This window comes from Ciona robusta, chromosome 8 (assembly GCF_009617815.1).
Source record: "Ciona robusta chromosome 8, ASM961781v2".
Lineage (NCBI taxonomy): Eukaryota > Metazoa > Chordata > Ascidiacea > Phlebobranchia > Cionidae > Ciona > Ciona robusta.
In genome coordinates, this window is record NC_143242.1 from 600,338 (window position 1) to 613,830 (window position 13,493).

General features: G+C 37.8%; 1 long non-coding RNA gene across 2 annotated transcripts; it reads right to left on the bottom strand.

The window, feature by feature from the left end:
• Positions 1-2,575: 2,575 nt before the first annotated feature.
• Positions 2,576-8,186, bottom strand: LOC149731999 (uncharacterized). 2 transcript variants are annotated; one of them, XR_016385492.1, is made up of 4 exons: positions 5,134-8,186; positions 3,119-5,022; positions 3,029-3,047; positions 2,576-2,954 (listed from the first exon to the last, which is right to left on the bottom strand). It is a non-coding gene; the product is annotated as an uncharacterized LOC149731999 (long non-coding RNA). The 2 variants fall into 2 exon arrangements; XR_016385491.1 differs by having other exon boundaries at positions 2,576-5,022.
• Between the last annotated feature and the right edge of the window lie 5,307 nt (positions 8,187-13,493).

The following is a 13,493-nucleotide window of genomic DNA, read 5'->3' on the forward strand; positions in this document are numbered from 1 at the left end:
GGGGGTAGGTAGTGTAAAAATGTAATGATTTTACTCGATACTTCGGGGGGGTAGGTAATGTAGAAATGTAATGATTTTACTCGGTACCGGAGGGGGGTAGGTAATGTAAAAATGTAATGATTTTACTCGGTACTGGAGGGGGGTAGGTAGTGTAGAAATGTAATGATTTTACTCGGTACTGGAGGGGGGTAGGTAGTGTAAAAATGTAATGATTTTACTCGATACTGGAGGGGGTAGGTAATGTAGAAATGTAATGATTTTACTCGGTACCGGAGGGGGGTAGGTAATGTAAAAATGTAATGATTTTACTCAGTACTGGAGGGGGTAGGTAGTGTAGAAATGTAATGATTTTACTCGGTACCGGAGGGGGGTAGGTAGTGTAGAAATGTAATGATTTTACTCGATACTGGAGGGGGGTAGGTAATGTAGAAATGTAATGATTTTACTCGGTACCGGAGGGGGGTAGGTAATGTAAAAATGTAATCTGTACTGGAGGGGGGTAGGTAGTGTAGAAATGTAATGATTTTACTCGGTACCGGAGGGGGTAGGTAGTGTAGAAATGTAATGATTTTACTCGGTACTGGAGGGGGTAGGTAGTGTAGAAATGTAACGATTTTACTCGGTACCGGAGGGGGTAGGTAGTGTAGAAATGTTATGATTGTACTCGGTACTGGAGGGGGGTAGGTAGTGTAAAAATGTAATGATTTTACTCGGTACTGGAGGGGGGTAGGTAGTGTAGAAATGTAATGATTTTACTCGGTACCGGAGGGGGGTAGGTAGTGTAGAAATGAATGATTTTATTCGGTACCGGAGGGGGGTAGGTAATGTAGAAATGTAATGATTTTACTCGGTACTGGAGGGGGGTAGGTAATGTAAAAATGTAGTGATTTTACTCGGTACTGGAGGGGGGTAGGTAGTGTAGAAATGTTATGATTTTACTCGGTACCGGAGGGGGGTAGGTAGTGTAGAAATGTAATGATTTTACTCGGTACTGGAGGGGGGTAGGTAGTGTAGAAATGTTATGATTGTACTGGGTATACGAGGGGGGTAGGTAGTGTAGAAATGTAATGATTTTACTCGGTACTGGAGGGGGGTAGGTAGTGTAGAAATGTAATGATTTTACTCAGTACCGGAGGGGGGTAGGTAATGTAGAAATGTAATGATTTTACTCGGTACTGGAGGGGGGTAGGTAATGTAAAAATGTAATGATTTTACTCGGTACTGGAGGGGGGTAGGTAGTGTAGAAGTGTTATGTGATTTTACTCGGTACCGGAGGGGGGTAGGTAGTGTAGAAATGTAATGATTTTACTCGGTACCGGAGGGGGGTAGGTAGTGTAAAAATGTAATGATTTTACTCGGTACTGGAGGGGGGTAGGTAGTGTAGAAATGTAATGATTTTACTCAGTACAGGAGGGGGGTAGGTAGTGTAGAAATGTAATGATTTTACTCAGTACAGGAGGGGGGTAGGTAGTGTAGAAATGTAATGATTTTACTCAGTACAGGAGGGGGGTAGGTAATGAAAAAATGTAGTGATTTTACTCGGTACTGGAGGGGGGTAGGTAGTGTAGAAATGTTATGATTTTACTCGGTACCGGAGGGGGTAGGTAGTGTAGAAATGTAATGATTTTACTCGGTACTGGAGGGGGTAGGTAATGTAGAAATGTTATGATTGTACTGGGTATACGAGGGGGGTAGGTAGTGTAGAAATGTAATGATTTTACTCGGTACTGGAGGGGGGTAGGTAGTGTAGAAATGTAATGATTTTACTCAGTACCGGAGGGGGGTAGGTAATGTAGAAATGTAATGATTTTACTCGGTACTGGAGGGGGGTAGGTAATGTAAAAATGTAATGATTTTACTCGGTACTGGAGGGGGGTAGGTAGTGTAGAAGTGTTATGATTTTACTCGGTACCGGAGGGGGGTAGGTAGTGTAGAAATGTAATGATTTTACTCGGTACCGGAGGGGGGTAGGTAGTGTAAAAATGTAATGATTTTACTCGGTACTGGAGGGGGGTAGGTAGTGTAGAAATGTAATGATTTTACTTGGTACCGGAGGGGCAGGGGGGTAGGTAAGGTAGAAATGTAATGATTTTACCCGGTACCGGAGGGGGGTAGGTAATGTAGAAATGTAATGATTTTTCTCGGTACTGGAGGGGGGTAGGTAGTGTAGAAATGTAATGATTTTACTCGGTACAGGAGGGGGGTAGGTAGTGTAGAAATGTAATGATTTTACTCGGTACCGGAGGGGGTAGGTAGTGCAGAAATGTAATGATTTTACTCGGTACCGGAGAGGGTGTGTAATGATTTTACTCGTACCGGAGAGGGTAGGTAATGTAGAAATGTAATGATTTTACTCGGTACCGGAGGGGGGTAGGCAATGTAGAAATGACTTATAATAGATACCATACTTGAACCAGGTATAATAAGGCAGTGTTTTGGTTTAGACATCGTTTAAAACGTTGTTGTACCTGAAGCACATGCGAAGGTCCTGTAAAAAACCTAACGATCACGCAGAATGCCGGCCTCCTGGGTGCGTGGTGGAACAGCCCAAAATGTTAAAATAAAAACAAGTGAATTTTTCAATTTTTTTAATTTGAAAATATTTACACAAACAAAGGTATTTACACAAACAAAGTCTTTTTATAAGGTAGGTCCACAGCCGTATGTGGCTCCTCAGCCGCCTGTGGCTCCTCAGCCGCCTGTGGCTCCACAGCCGCACTTGGCTCCACAGCCGCCTGTGGCTCCACAGCCGCATGTGGCTCCTCAGCCGCCTGTGGCTCCATAGCCGCATGTGGCTCCTCAGCCGCCAGTGGCTCCTGAGAAGGGGCAGGCCTTTTTAAAGGGGCACGCTTCTGTGGAGGGGCAGGCCTTTTTGAAGGGGCACGCTCCTTTGAAGGGGCAGGCCCTGTTGCAGATCCGGGCTGCAAAAGTCTGCCGGAATATCTTTCGTCCCACTGTTAATCAAATTAAGATGTATGAAAAGGTGTTTGTAACGTGTTTGGAATATGTACAAGGTACAACATCTTACTATTTCTTTTGGTATCCACCTGCAAATTTAAAATAGTAATTATTGTTCTTTGTATAGGCTATAGAATATTTGCGTATATTAAAAACTTACTTTTTGCTTTTGTGAATAATTCCATTTCTGTTAATAAAAAGTAAACAAATTAAGAATAACCTGGGATTTAATTTAAAGTAGCCTACATTACCTACCCCCCTCCAGTACCGAGTAAAATCATTACATTTTTACATTACCTACCCCCGTCCAGTACCGAGTAAAATCATTACATTTCTACATTACCTACCCCCCTCCAGTATCGAGTAAAATCATTACATTTCTACATTACCTACCCCCCTCCGGTACCGGGTAAAATCATTTACATTTCTACCTTACCTACCCCCCTGCCCCTCCGGTACCAAGTAAAATCATTACATTTCTACACTACCTACCCCCCTCCAGTACCGAGTAAAATCATTACATTCCTACATTACCTACCCCACCTCCTGTACTGAGTAAAATCATTCATTTCTACACTACCTAACCCCCTCGTATACCCAGTACAATCATAACATTTCTACACTACCTACCCCCCTCCAGTCCCGAGTAAAATCATTACATTTCTACACTACCTACCCCCTCGTATACCCAGTACAATCATAACATTTCTACACTACCTACCCCCCTCCGGTACCGAGTAAACCATTACATTTCTACACTACCTACCCCCCTCGTATACCGAATACAATCATAACATGTTACACTGCGCCTACCCCCCTGGTAGCGAACAAAAACATTACTTCTACGTCGCAGACGAGAGATAGTAATCTCTCGAACGATCAAATTGAAACGAAGGAAAAAGGTTTTTACACGAAAAAAAGGGGATTCTCTCAAAATGAAAATTCCTGATTTGGCCTACGCCGCGCGAGGGGGAGGTTATAGGCTGTACCGCATATGCCGAGATCCGAATATTTGACGTTTTCTGGTGGCCCGATGGACTATTGGATGTTCATTCGCAACGTCGAAACAAATCTCGAAAGCAAAGTTTACTGACGAAAAGTTAAAAACAACACTGCTAAACAGTGCAAAGAAAAAGCCAAGAGTCTTATCCACCATTGTTCTGTTCTGGATCCCCATGAAGGCTATATTGAGGCGAGAAAGATTTTGTATGAGACCTGTGGAAAGCCTCATGTCGTTTGCAAGGGACTTCTCTAAAACACGCAATCCACGCAATCTTGTTTTGTCAAATTAATGATCCAAGTTTTTTAAATAATAATTATATTAATTACCTAAATAGGTCCTAAAATAAATCAATCTATAGAATTGACACTAGCGTCACCTTTCGGTCAAGTCACGCAATCTACATAACCTTCACACGTGCACAGGCTAATTTTGTTAAAAATTTAACCAAGTGTTTTTAAATAAATTTATCCGTCATTTGACTGTAGTATATATACTCAGAATATAAACTCAATCCACAGAACAACACGTAAACACTTAACGACAAATTTAAAGTATGAATTGCAGTTGAACGTCATCAAACGTCAACTTTAAAAGGTTTTGGCTCCATTACTATAGCATTTCTTTATTTGCACGTAATTCTTTGTGGGGTTGTTACTAATCACAAATACTGGCATGGTGTGTGTTTTGAAACTTCATGGACTACAAAGTTTTTTTACTTTACCTTGGCTACCTATATTGTGTTTAAGTAGTTTCAAAATAAATTCACATTCAAGTGGATCTGAGCAATGCTACATACCAAAACTTTGTACAATTTTTATTCAATGGTTAAAAAAACAACATGTCGTTGAAAGAGCATTTGAGAAAGAGATGATCCCAATAGGTGATTTGAATACCCTTATTTGTCTCGCTGCGTTGGCAAAAACATGCCTTACGAATCTCAGAATTTGTGGCGCCGTCGTGACGCCCGTATTCAAGGTCGCGTCGGAAGTGAAACCACATTTCCATATCTCGTAGAATTTTTTAATGAAGAAGCTGCTGTAGCCAACACGTTAAATGGCCAACTGTGTAAATGTAGAATGTTATATGCTGTTGAAAAAACAATGCATTTTATAATATGCATTCAACTCACTATCTCTAAAAAAACTTTTTTATTCAAAACGAAGCAGTCTTACCAGTCAAACTTCAGAAAAAAATGCGCGGGAACGTTCAGTCGCCACTTGCTGTCTTTGCGACTGGTACAGTTCGTACAATATATATTACGGAGATTTTATATTGTTTCACTATCTGGAAAAATTGATTAAAAAATTGAAAGATAAGAAGTTAAATTTAGTTGGTAATTTATAGATATGTTGCATTCCTTTCTATGCCGATTATAAAACATGGCTGTTTGTTTTTAATGAACGATTTTACGATGAAACTGTAGTCTTTCTTAATGAGGATTTGTTGGAGAAACGTAAGATAAAATCATAAAAGTATGTTTACGATGAAACTGTAGTCTTTCTTAATGAGAATTTGTTGGAGAAACGTAAGATAAAAGTATGTTTATCATAATTTGTTCATATTTGTAATAAAAGCGCTACAACTACTATGGAATTCACAATAAATTGCCTTGATTTTTTAGCACTTTGGGAAAACGTTTTCAAGTCTTGAACTTATTACCAGGCACCAATATGGAGAAAAGGTTGGCATTTTTTTAGTTTTTGTTGACCAGGTAAAAATGTTTTCTTAGTGCAACAGGCATAATTGTTTTCATTTCACGATTTTAAATCCTACATCTGATTTTTACTTTACATGAGGATAGTTTTAGTAGCGACGCAAGCGATAGTTTCATTTCACGATTTTAAATCCTACATCTGATTTGTACCTTACATGAGGGGATAGTTTTAGTAGCGACGCAAGCACCGTGCCTCTGTACGATCTCGGTGATCACACCTATAATCCACCTACCTATCCTACTGATCCATCTACCTCTAGTGATCGCTTTCAATCACATTTACCATACCCCAACTACACAAGGATGCAGAGAGTACTAATATATTACCTGTGAGGGTACGAATATTACGAGATAGCGCACGATATTTTACCTCACCATATGAAGTATGATCTTTCAAATGAGTATGATAACATTTGTTTGTCTACTCTGATCAAAAGGTTTCCCTCACTTTTGTTTACTCAAATTCGCCAAAAAAAATGGGGTGTATATAATTTATTTGCATAAGCATGTTACTGATGCTGGTTTTGCAATTTGTGAAAGATTTAATTTTGTTTGACTTTTTGTAAATAATTCTTTATGCGGTGACCAATAATGTAAACCAGAATATCTAGATTAGTTATCTGTATATATCTGCGTGGCATATTTATATACTTTATTGTTTCGCAGATTCGACTAGAAAAGGATGGTTGTGAGGAACCAAAAACGGTGCAAAAAAACAAGCGAGTGATTAATTATCGATGGTCTTCCGCTGTTAAGCTCAGAAACCGACACGAATACCGGAATGCTAGAGTCCATGAAAAATGAGATTATGAAAGAGAGCCAAAATTCCACCTATTCTAAGGTTTAGTTTTGCATGATTTTTACAGTACTGTACTAATTAATTGTGAATTTTGACAGGAGCATATAAACAAGCTAATAAAAACACCACTCTGTAAAACATGGGTGCGAATGAGGCCTCTGACAGTTTATTGCTCAATTCCATTTTTATGCAATCTTAAGTTAGTCAGCTCACTACTGTTTACTATTCGTAGACCAGATTTAGCACGGAGTTCCGACGAGAAAGATCACCGTGAGAAGTTGACAAAAACTTTAATCAAGAAGAAAAGTAATGCGTACAATATAAATATTAGAGTTCCGTTTAAACGGTAATTTATTTAGAGCATGTATTTGTGAAGCGCACTTTAAACTAGAGTACATATTTTCCTATCATTCAAGGATGGAATTAAAATGTGGTGCATTTCGATCTGAGAATTTGCCTAAAAATGTGGTATACTTGTAAAGGTAAACTCCTGTTCTTGAACCTATATGCATTTTGTTTATATACTAAATGCATTTTTAGAAGAGTCGTGGACGAGTTACCCGAAACCGTTACCAGATGCAACGACCTGCATAGAAAAAGTGTACCAGCAACGACCTGCATAGAAAAAGTGCTTCAGCAAATTATCTTTACAAACAAGAGGTTTGTCGAAAGAATGTCAATTTGCTATTATTGGTATCATTTATAACAACATCAGCATCTTTTAGCAGTTTTGAATATACTATTTGTAATATTGTGCTTAAATATACAAACAAATGATCAATAACTACCAGGAAAACTTCACTGGAATATTGGATATCAGAACAAGATTTAGTTTCTCATATAAGGCAATAGTGTAATGTGTAAATTAGGTTATTGGAATACTAACTATTAGTTAAAGAAAATTTGGCTATGAAAATTGGAAGGCTTATTGGCCTTACTATGATGATAGAGTGACACCTGACAAACTTGCCACCCATATTTTTAACTTATGTGATTAAAAAAATACTTTTTTCTTGCAGTGTTTTATGTCCGATCGTTTAAAAAAGAACTTTCAATTTCTCTGTTTTGGTGGCCCACAACTCCAGCGTTGCAACTAGCATCTTTGTTTTGGGAAAGTGTTGTCGCGTGTGAGGTGAATGGTGCTCATATCAATGCTATTGTGACTGATGGATCTGCTGTATTTTAAGTGGAAAACCATTAAGCCACAATGATTTGTATTCCAGCTCAAACCCATTTCGCAAAAAAGGATATTTTAAGGATATTTTTTTTTTTGCTTCGATACAAGTCACTTGCTTAAAGTAAGTTGATTTAACAATTAAACATATGTATATATATATACCCGTTGCAGACTGTTCCGAACGCACTATATAGTTCCAAACCCTCCGGAACAAAATATAAATTATAACACGAAAGACACCTGAAATCTTTATACAGCATTGAAACATCATCACCACTACACAAGACAAAACTCACCAATGTTCATATGCAGCTTAACCCATTTACAAAAGTATTAGGTTTACTTTGAGTGTCTTCTATACTCACAGCATTTATCTGATTTGTAGATGAGAGTGGGTCCAGCAAGAGATACTCTTAGTCATAGAGTGGTGTAGGAACATTGCATGTTATTTCTTAATACTGCACCATTATTTCGCAATATTGCATCATGTCATGTACTCGTGACAAACTATCCATCATTTTAATAAGGCCAGCGTTCAAAGCTATTAGCTGCGCCGAAAGTATTTTATCAGAAATTGGACACTTATCGGACATTCCTTGGACGAACATGAACGACCAGAGCTCTTATGCCAAAGAGAAACGAACGCAATCTCAAAAAGAATCCAAGGAAATACTTCAACTGCATCTTAACGACAACGAACGGTAATGAAGTTCTCGGAACGATCGAGCGCCCCGAGCCAGGATACGGTCAGCTACTCATTCATTGGACAATTAATGATCAGGCAACGCCCAAAAGAGAAGCGAGCGCAGATGACGAAAGCATGTGACGTCAGCTACAAAAAACTATAGAAGGTTCGATGTTCGAACCTTGATTTTCATGCAGACTCAATTAAGACCAACCAGAGTACATCAGCCAAAGAGAACTTAGATCTTAACCACTGCTTATACAAGTGGTTAGGCGTTCGAGTTTATTAGCGTGATTGTATATTGCATCAGTATCGCCCTTGTGTTAATAACCGTGGTAATAAATAATCAACAAACCAGTTATTGCTTGGTTAGTTAACCTTAATCAAGGAGCAACATTAGACTTAGCGGCAAGTCTCAGAACACGCAGCCACGCTAGCCGATCTCACATCGCTAGTCGCTAAACGCCAGCAATCAACAGCTGGCTCAAAGGACCTTTCTGACATCACACACAGTCACAACAAAGGACCGCGCCTCCGCCACATATTGGTGACCCCGATCGACGTGTATTGCAAAATTATTCAAGTAGAACGCCTTGCGGCGCACGAAAAGTTTTTTTTTACGAAATTTTTTTTGCAATATACAAGAAGAAACGCCTTGCGGCGTACGAACGAAATACGCAACGATCTACTTCAGAACAATTCCTAGCTCATTTCCTAGCTCAGCCAACGAGCTATCTACTTCTGTCAAGATCCCTGCGGAATTATCGAACATTTCCGAACGTACATTTCTGAACGGTTAACCTCTACATTCGTCAAAATCAACTACGGAAAAAAACACCAAACTCAACGACAAGCAGCATCTTTCTTTTCAGGTATAAAAAAAAGCACCAAAGATCAACGACAAGAAGAAAACTTAAAGGTTAAAAAACATGTTTTATATTTATAAAACGTCAAAATAACTTCTTTCCTAAAACTTCATGTTTTTATATCTGTATTTGTCATAATCCATATAGTCCACCTTTTGTAGAAAACAAAATCAACTACGGAAGAAAAACACCAAACTCAACGACAAGCAGCATCTTTCTTTTCAGGTATAAGAAAGAAGCACCAAAGATCAACGACAAGAAGAAAACTTAAAGGTTAAAAACATATTTTATATTCATAAAACGTCAAAATAACTTCTTTCCTAAAACTTTATGTTTTTATATCTGTATTTGTCATAATCCATAGTCCACCATTTTGTAGAAAATTTTTTTTCATAGTAAAAATTTATTTGTGACAGTACTCTGTATTGAGTAATTTTTAATTTTACACTATAAACGACACAACACTCACAACAGTTTATAAAACACGTTCTACCATTTATACGTAAAAAAAACACAAGAACCACACCCATGGCGTAGTATGCGACACAACACTCACAACAGTTTATAAAACACGTTCTACCATTTATACGTAAAAAAAACACAACATCCCACACACAAGAACACACCCATGGCGTAGTATGCTAACGAACCAAGTATGAGCGGTGCTTCCGCGCCCCCATGACCGATAATGGGATTGAAAAACGAGCCTGAACAAAGCGTAAAGTCTGAATATAAGTATAAACTGGAAGAAGGGTTTCCACAGGGGTATGATGATTTTGATTATGAAGGGGAGGAGGATGATAGCACATCCGCCAATTTACCTACAAGTTTTGGACTGAACTACCGGTAGAATGGTTTTTGTACATCGAGAGCATTTTTCATGATAAGGGAATTAAGTCACAAAGGGGTAAATTTCGTAATGTCATAGAGACTTTGTCTAAGGATGAGATTTTAAGACTGAAAAATTTCCGATCGTTTATTAACCATCCTAATGCTTATGACCTTTTGAAGCGGAATATGCTTAACGTTTTTCATGAGGACGAGGAGCTCACGCATGGCACGTTTCTTTGATGGCTCTCCTTTAGGTGATCGTAGACCTTCTGACATGCTAAGTGAAATGAGGTCACTTTTGGGTATTAATAGTGATAATAGTGACCCTAGAACTCCTTATGAAGGAAACGTTCCTCAAACGTATTCCAGCCCAGGTGCGTCGGATTATCGTCGCATCAGATGTTTCTTTGACCCTAGATTCTCTTGCCAGAAAGGCTGATAGTATTTTATCTTTTTTATCTTGTGAACGTTTAAATTTGGATTCTGACCGTAGTGACGTTAATTTATCTGCTAATCGTAACAAACTAGACCTAGCACAGCCATATGTTAACGAACACCTACAACGGCAGGTACAAAATCTGACGGATCAGTTTCATGAAACGGTTGCAGTTCAATGTTGGACAACAGAGCAACAACCGTGGGAACTACCAAGGAGGTTTCAGGAACAAAGGATTCCGGAGGAACAACTTCTCAACCAATCAAGTAGGTGTGTCAGGCGTGGAATGGAATCACAGAGGTATGATACCATAGTATACTTAAAACATATAGTACAACGGCAGCCATTGTAACCATTATGACGTAATTGTTTGGTCACGCTTCAATGTCACTGATCTCGTTGGTAATTATTTGTCGTCTGAAAATTACAGGCTGCAGAGTACACGCTATACTGAACATGGCGCCTACGCATTGTGCTGTTCCTGGTTGTAATTGGACCCGCAAAGCTGTTGCCAAGTACGGAATGCAAAATAGAAGTCTGTTTACTGTTAAAAATCCGTTATTTGTAAAAACTGCTTGTGAAAAAGAACATTTTACCTCATTGACCAACTTTCTTTTGTCAGTAAGAGACGTAAGTGGAGGGGACAGAATAAAGAATATGCTGCATAGGGAAATGTAAGTAACTTTCCTTCGCGATATGTGTCTGCTTATTGCTTATTTAACTTAAAAACTTTACCAGTTTTATGATATGCTCTTATAGTCTATACATTGATTTATGTAAAACAAATTCAGGGCAGGCATATGTGATGCACATTTTAATGAAGACGATATCATTAAAACTGGCAAAATAAAAAAGCTTAAGATCGGTGCAAGACCATGCCTACTGCTCCCCAAAAAAACATCTTTTTCTGCACCACAAAGAAAACTTCCAGCTGCAAGGAATACACTACAACAAAAGAAAAAACATAAAAATGTACAGGATTTAAAAAAGTCTTCGCAACGCTTGAATTCCTCAGGTAGGCTACAAACATTTGAAAATAAGCATTCTACCACTATTTTTAACCTTAAACTTAGTTCCATGTTTTATGAAGGTTCATGGATATTTTATGAATCCAAGAGCAATTTTGTGGCAGAAAAGAGAATAGATAGTTTTCTAATACCTCATATCAGGTTTGTTATTTATATTATTCAGATATATTATTTGGAATAATATTAAGCAAATGAAGCTCAAATCATGTAGTCCATTATAAAGTCTTAGTTTTGCTGAAAGTTAAATAGGAGTTCATTGAAAATATGCTGGAATATAAATTCTATGCCAGGAAACTATTTTATTTATGTTTATACAGAGCAGTTTTTAAAAGTGATGCAAGTCTTGCAGAGGTAGCTTATAGTGGATGGCAAGTTCAGCTTAAACAAATAAATGTTGGAAACCCTCAATATGAAACGTTATTCAGTATTTTACGTAAGTTGTGTTCCCTGCTATAAATGATACATTGAATAAATATTGAGTGTTTATGAAGCTGTATTGCAGATGATTTGGAATGCATAAAACTGTGTGAAGGAGTTTCAGAAGAAAAAATCACCAAATATAAACTACACTCTCTGCCATATTGGGATCACAATCAAATTAAAGCAAGGAATATATTTCGATCGTCTTTGTGCAGAATTATAGGTAAAATGATAGTTTTCAGACTCAGTTATGTGTGTCAGTGTCACTGTATTTATTATCTTGCCTCACCAAAGCCCAGAGAAAAATTATTTTTATTTTCCATCTAAGTGAACAGCGATTGTGATCATCATATGTGTGAATCTTGCCTTGCACAGTCTAAAAAAGAATTGACTAAAATTGAGGTATATGAAGATGATCATCCACTTAATGTAAGAGACTAATTGTATTGTATAGGCTAAGTGCAGTAATTAAGCATTTTATAGATTTTTTATAAACTAAACATTTATGATTTCAGTGAAGTCCTATGTTTTATTGAAATATACATTTGAAGGAGACTGACTTGGAAGAAAAAGTTACAAATGAATGGCAACAGTTGTTTTTTCAACATCAGAAGGAGAATATGGTAAAAAGTTCCAATAGACGGCGTTATCATCCAGACATAATACGTTGGGCAATAGAGTTTTACTGCAGATCGCCTGCTGCTTATGAACATGTTCGAAGCAGTGGAGCTTTGATTTTGCCTTCAGCTTCAACAATCAGACAATATCGGTACGACTAATTGTGTTTATTTACTTGATTTCTCAAATAATTTCATTAATGCAGAAATTGCTTCAATCCAAAACCTGGAATCAGTTTAATTGCACTGCAAGAAATGGATCGTTTACAGATGGAGCACAAGTATTTGCCTTCTTACATTACATTAGATGAAATGAAAGGTGTGGTTAAATCAGAATCACAACTGTAATTTCATCTAGAGATAATCACATTTTCTTTTTAGTACGAGAAAATCTGGTCATTAAACAAGGGCAGTTGGTTGGGTTTGTTGAAGGTATTCATGGCACTGATGCAAAATTAGCAAGTCATATATTAGGTAAAGCTACTCAGTTACAATTATATGGTTGCATCTGTGATAACCCTGTTTTTGCAGTATTTTATGTACGATCTATAAAAAGGGAATTGTCACTTCCTGTGGCATGGTATCCTACAAGATCTGCACCAGCAGAACAATTAGCCTTAATATTTTGGGAACTTCTCTACGAATGTGAAAAACGAAATGTTCAAATCCATGCTGTTGTTGCAGATGGTCTGTCAATTAACCGACGCTTTTTCAAACTGATTAGTGGTCATGCAACAATTCCACTTGATAAATATTTTACTGCCCCTAATCCCTTCACTCTTAATGATCGAGTAGTATTTTTGTGTTCTGATTCTTCTCATCTTCTTAAGGTAAGGTACCTGAATTTCATGTAATGTGATAATAATTTGGTATTATTTTGAATTTCAGACAGCGAGAAACTCTTTATTTCAATCAAGGCCATCTGGTACGAAGTATATGAATATGAATGGACATGATAT